The sequence below is a fragment of the Crocuta crocuta genome, unplaced genomic scaffold (genome assembly GCF_008692635.1).
Source record: "Crocuta crocuta isolate KB4526 unplaced genomic scaffold, BGI_CrCroc_1.0 scaffold445, whole genome shotgun sequence".
Lineage (NCBI taxonomy): Eukaryota > Metazoa > Chordata > Mammalia > Carnivora > Hyaenidae > Crocuta > Crocuta crocuta.
Window position 1 is genome coordinate 1,505,083 of NW_027530847.1, and position 6,610 is coordinate 1,511,692.

General features: G+C 37.3%; 1 protein-coding gene and 1 pseudogene across 1 annotated transcript in view; one reads left to right on the plus strand and one right to left on the minus strand.

The window, feature by feature from the left end:
* Window positions 1-6,610, minus strand: part of ASIP (agouti signaling protein) — a 142,009-nt gene that overhangs the window by 110,822 nt on the left and 24,577 nt on the right. The window lies entirely within an intron of this gene.
* LOC144235787 (transcription factor BTF3 pseudogene) lies at window positions 5,901-6,191 on the plus strand (annotated as a pseudogene).

Genomic DNA, 6,610 nt, shown 5'->3' on the forward strand with positions numbered 1-6,610 from the left:
CACTGTATGTTAATTACACTTCAATTCAAAAAATCTCAGAATTTGGGCATCTGGGTGGCTCAGTTGGTTAAGCATCCGACTTTGGCTCAGGTCACGATCTCACGGTCCAGGAGTTTGAGCCCTATGTTGGGCTCTGTGCTAACAGTTCAGAGTCTGGAGCCTGCTTCAGATTCTGTGTCTCCCTCTTTCTCTCCCCCTCCTCTGCTCATGATCTGTCTCTCTTTGTCTCAAAAATAAATAAACATTAAAATTTTTTTAAAAATTTAAAAAATTTTAAATAAATAAATAAGTAAATAATCTCGAAATTGAATTGAAAGTTGTAGTGAACCCTAAATTAAGTTAAAATGAGAGCAAGTGAAATGAAATACAAAATATGATTAAAAATTATCTTTGCAAACTAAATGTGTACTTTTAATTAAATGTTTTCTTTTGAGATTAAGAAAAGGACTGGTTAAATAAATTACAGTATATCTACACAATGATATAAAGAATGGCCACAGAGTCTAGAAACACAGAGTTATTTAAAAATCAGATATTCACCCCCTTCTTGTGTACCCACTTCTGGTGGACAATAAAAGGACAGGCTTATTTGGTGAAACGAATGCCACAATCAACTGAGGCAATGCACTTCATATGCATATGCAGAGATTGAGGGAAATACTGCATTTATGTATCATGTTCATTGCAATTTGCACAGCTTATTGAACTATACATTGCTAATGAAGGATAACTCACTGAACATCTCATATCGATATGATTTGTAATATCATATCAATAAATCAATTGTTATGTGTATTTGTCTATTTTTCCAGACTTTTATAGGCCCTCTATATTATGCAGTTTTAGTTTTAATAATAGGAAGAAAGATCTAATAGTATGGACATAAAAAGACCACAATTTATTAATGGAAAAAATTATAGAATAGAATGCATTGTATGATGCCAGCTTTGTAAAAGCATGTATGTATTTGTATATGCATCATAAAAATTCTGGAAGGCTTTCATATTTTATTTCCATATTGTTTCATTTTTATGAGTCTTTTTTCCTTTATAATCAGACAACCAATATAAATTTCCATAGGGATGTCTCTACTTTCTGAAGGAAGGAATTTCAGGGAATTTGTGGCCATACTTTGAAAACCACCACATCTCCTGATTTTGTTTTCACTGAATATACTAGGTCATTTTCTACTACTCTGTCTTTATATATTAAGCAAGAGTTGAAACACAAGAGAGAACACAATGCCCAGTATTCCTACTGACCCAACACAATTATGATCCTCAGTGTTGGTTTCACTTCTTACATTCTCTGAATTTCTATTTTTATAAAAGCATTATATCACAGAATTATTTACTGATGTTACATGAGATATAGTCATATGAAGATGATATAAATCCAAATACATATGTTCAACCATAACATGGTCTTTAAGGTCCATAAAATTAAGACTTATCTGGTAATATCCCAGGCACAGCACAAGGTACTATACATAAATCATATTATACTAACTTCAAGTGTCCCTAATAGATATACATACACATATCAATATGGCTGATCTGATTCTTTTTTTGGCTACTATTTGCATAGAACGAGCTCATGCAAATCTTTCATCTTTTCATTGTATTGGGATCTAACATCAGTCTCTCATGGAAAGAATATAGATGAATCATTTTTAAAATCAATTCTACCACTCTCCACCTTCTTATTGGAGTATTTAGTTCATGTACATTTAAATAGTTACTGAGCAATCCCTATCAAATAATACCAGCATTTATTTACAAAGCTAGAACAAACAATCCTAAAATTTGTATGGAACCACAGAAGACCTCAAATGTCCAAAGCAAACCTGAAAAACAGAGCAAAAGCTGGAGGCATTATAATTCCGGACTTCAAGCTATATTACAAAGCTGTAATCATCAAGACAGTAGAGTACTGGCACAAGAATAGACACATAGATCAATGGAACAGAATAGAGAACCCAGAAATGGACCCACACATATGGCCAACTAATCTTTTTGACAAAGCAAGAAAGAATATCCAAAGGGAAAAAGACCGTCTCTTCAGCAAATGGTGTTGGGAAACTGGACAGTGACATACAGAAGAATGAACCTGAACCGTTTTATTACACCATACACAAAAATAAAATTCAAAATGGATTAAAGACTTAATCGTAAAACAAGAAGCCATCAAAATCCTAGAGGAGACTACAGGCAATAACCTCTTTGACCTTGGCTGCAACAACTTCTTTCTTGACATGTCTCCAGAGGCAAGGAAAACAAAAGCAAAAATGTACTATTGGGACCTCATTGAGATAAATAACTTCGATGCACCTGGGTGCCTCAGTCAGTTAAGCGTCCAACTCTTGATTTCAACTCAGGTCATGATCTTGCAGTTTCGTGGGTTACAGCCCCACATTGGGCTCTGCACTAGTGGCACAGATCTCTGTCTCCCTCTCTCTCTACCACTCCCTCACTCACACGGTCTCTGTCTCTCTCAAAATAAATAAATAAACTTAAAAAAAAAAAAGCTTCTGCACAGTGAAGGAAACAACCAGCAAAACTAAAAGGCAACCTAAAGAATGGGAGAAGATATTTGCAAATGACGTATCAGGTAAAGGGTTAGTATCCAAAATCTATAAAGAACTTCTCAAACTCAACACCCAAAAAACAAATAATCCGGTGAAGAAATGGGCTGAAGACATGAACAGACACTTCTCCAAACAAGACATCCAGATGATTGACAGACACATGAAAAATGATCAACATCCCTCATCATCAGGGAAATACAAATCAAAACCACAATGAGATACCACCTCACACCTGTAAGAATGGCTAAAATTAACAATTCAGGCAACAACAGATATTGGTGAGGAGGTGGAGAAAGAGGAAGGAACCCTTTTGCACTGCACTGGTGGGAATAGCAAACTGGTGCAGCCACTCTGGAAAATAGTTTGGAGGTTCCTCAAAAAATTAAAAATAGAACTACCCTATGATCCAGCAACTGCACTACTAGGTATTTATCCAAAGGATACAGGAGTGCTGATTTGAAAGGGCACATGCAACCCAATGTTTATAGCAGTGCTATCGACAATAGCCAAAATATGGAAAAAGCCCAAATGTCCATCAACTGATGAAGGGATAAAGAAGATATGATATATGGACTATTAGTCGGCAATCAAAAAGAATGAAATCTTACCATTTGCAACAAATTAGTGTATTATGCTAAGCGAAATAAGTCAGTCAGAGAAAGAGAAATATCATATGACTTCACTCATATGTGGAATTTTAAACAAATGAACATAAGGGAAGGGAAGCAAAAATAATATAAAAAGAGAGGAAGACAAACCATAAGAGACACTTAAATACAGAGAACAAACTTAGAGTTGCTAAGGAGGGGGTTCAGGTGGGGGGAAGGGCTACATGGGCGAGGGGCATTAAGGAGAACACTTGTTGGGATGAGCACTGGTGTTATATGTAAGTGATGAGTCACTAAATTCTATGCCTGGAATCATTATTACACTATATGTTAACTAACTTGGATTTAATTTTTTAGAAAACTTTTTAAATAAATAAATAATTACTGATAACTTGTGGTGAGGATAGCATATCCTCATTATGAGGATAGCATATAGAGCTGTCTAATCACTATTTTTATACCTGAAAATAATGTAATATTGTGTGTCAACTATACTTCAATTAAAAAAAGAAATAAAGAATCACAATTACTGATTAAAGAAAGAAAGAAACCCACCATACCATATAATTTCCTCTAGTAAAAGTGGTGGCATGTATGAGGTCTAGGTAGAAGCTTTAAGAGCCTATGAGTGGTTTGCCTGCCTCTTTTTCTTCTTCCATAAGACAGGCAATATTTCCGACAGAAAGCCTGGGTCCAGGAGTAAAGATGATGTAGGGATGCCTGGGTGGCTCGGTAGGTTGAGCATGTAACTTTGGCTCAGGTTGTGATTACATGATTCATGGGTTTGAGCCCCATGTCAGGCTTTGCTCTTTTGCCAAGCCCGCTTCAGATTCTCTCTCTCTCCACCTCCCCACTTCTCCCCCTGCTTACATGCTCTCTGTCTCTCTCAAAAACAAATGAACATTAAAAAAATAAAAAGATGATGTAGAACAAAGCTACAGTCAGTTCACAATACTGAGTGAGAAGTAAACCATTGCCACTGTAAGTCATTAAGATTTGGGTGTTGTCTGTCATCACAGCCTAACCTAGCCTATCATGATTAATATAGTCACTTTTTACTGATCACTGCCAAGAACGCTAGGCATAGTACAAAGTACTTAACAAAGAGTAATCCATTCAATATTTACAACAATGGTAGGTATTATTATCCTCAATGTACAGAAGCATAGAACTATCAAGGTGGCTTTTTCCCCACGTTCCACTTCATCTCTCCAAATCTTTTTTTTTTTTAATTTTTAAAAATGTTTTATTTATTTCTGAGAGAGAAAGAGAGAGAGAGAGACAGCGTGAGCAGGGGAGGGTCAGAGAGAGAGGGAGTCACAGACTGAAACAGGCTCCAGGCTCTGAGCTAGCTGTCAGCACAGAGCCCGACGCGGGGCTTGAACCCACGAACCGTGAGATCATGACCTGAGGCCAAAGTCGGATGCTCACCCAACTGAGCCACCCAGGCGCCCCACCAAATCTTTAATCTATACAGAAATGGTTTCTTTGGAGCTCAAAATAATTCACTAGGAGCTCAAAATAATTCGCTAGGAGCGAAATCTAGCAGATTCAGACAGTTCCAAGACTAGAAGAGATATTATAGATCATTTAATCCTGAGTTCAGCATCCTTCCTTTTTATTTTTAAATTTTTAAAATTTTTTAAATGTTTCATTTATTTCTGAGAGAGAGACAGCGTGAGCAGGGGAGGGTCAGAGAGAGAGGGAGATACAGAATCTGAAACAGTCTCCGGGCTCTGAGCTAGCTGTCAGCACAGAGCCTGACACAGGTCTCGAACCCACGAACTGTGAGATCATGATCAGCACAGAGCCCGATGCGGGGCTCGAACCCACGAACTGTGAGATCATGAACCGAGCCGAAGTGGGACGCTTAACAGACTGAGCCACCTAGGCGCCCCATTCAGCATCGTTCCTAATTGTACAGCTTCTGATTGAAACACCACCTGTAATAAGAACTTATTACCTAGTAATGCAGTCCATTCTATCTTTGTACTAGTAAGATTACAGAAAAATTCTTCCTTATATTCAGCTAATCCTGATTCCCTGTAAATTTTACCCACTGGTCCTGGTCTTTGAGTCTCACAGACTAAATCTAAATCCTTTTCTTTTGCTTGGCTTTCAGATAGTTTGAGACAATTCTACATTATCTTGGATCTCTTTTTACCACCCTTTTATCCCTTCAAAATCACAAAATATCTGTCCTCTTTTTATGGTTGTAGAGTTCTAATAATGGTTTTTTTGTGCATTTCCTCCTAGTAACATTTGTGCATTTTAGTTAGTTAGTTCCTATATTCAATTTAATTTTTTTTTTACAAATAGTTTATTGTCAAGTTAGTTTCCATATAACACCCAGTGCTCATCCCAACAAGTGCTCTCCTCCATGTCCGTCANAATTATGATACCTATTTAACAGAGCTGTTTGTGATTTAAAAATAAAGCTCTAGCTGCCATCTTGCATCCCTGCGTGTGTTCACCTAATCTCAGCTGGTCCACTTGAGACCCCTGAGTACCAACCCTAGTCCCCTGCATGGTCCCATTTCCATTCCAACAAGATGAAAGAAACTACAAGTGCATATTGGTGGGAAAGAAACTGCTCCCCAAAAGAAGAAGGTGATTCACAGAACCGTTACAGCAGATGATAAAAATTTCAGTTTTCCTTAAAGAAGTTAGCGGTAAACAATGTCTCTGGTATTGAAGAAATTAATATGTTCATAAACCAAGGAACAGAGATCCACTTTAACAACCCTAAAGTTCAGGCATCCCTGGCAGAGAACACTTTAACCAGCATCACAGGCCATGCTGAGACAAAACAGCTGACAGAAATGTTCCCCAGTATCTTAAACCAATTTGGTACAGACAGTCTGACTAGTTTAAGAAGATTAGCTGAAGCTCTGCCCAAACAATCTGTGGATGGAAAGCACAGAAAGGAGGATCATGATGAAGTTCCAGATCTTGTGGAGAAATTTGATGAAGCTTCCAAGAATGAAACAAACTGAATTGAGTCAACTTCTGAAGAAGATAAAACTTGAAGAAGTTACTAGGAGCTGCTATTTTATATTATGACTGCTTTTTAAAAATTTTGTTCATACGGGGCACCTGGGTGGCTTAGTCGGTTAAGCGTCCGACTTTTGCTTAGGTCATGATCTCGCAGTTCATGGGTTCGAGCCCCGCGTCGGGCTCTNTTTTAAGCCCCCCCTTGGACACGGCAGCTCTTCAGATTTTGCTTATATGCAATTTATTCTTTGCAGCTAATTAAGCTGAAGAAGCCTGGAAATAAAGTTTGAAACAAGGTTAATAAACTTCTTTGCCTAGTAAAAAGAATAATTAAGATAATATATTAAGGAGCTTAGAAGAGTGCTCAAAAGAAAACATTCAATGAATATTAGCCATAATAATATAGCCTTAATGGAAAAAA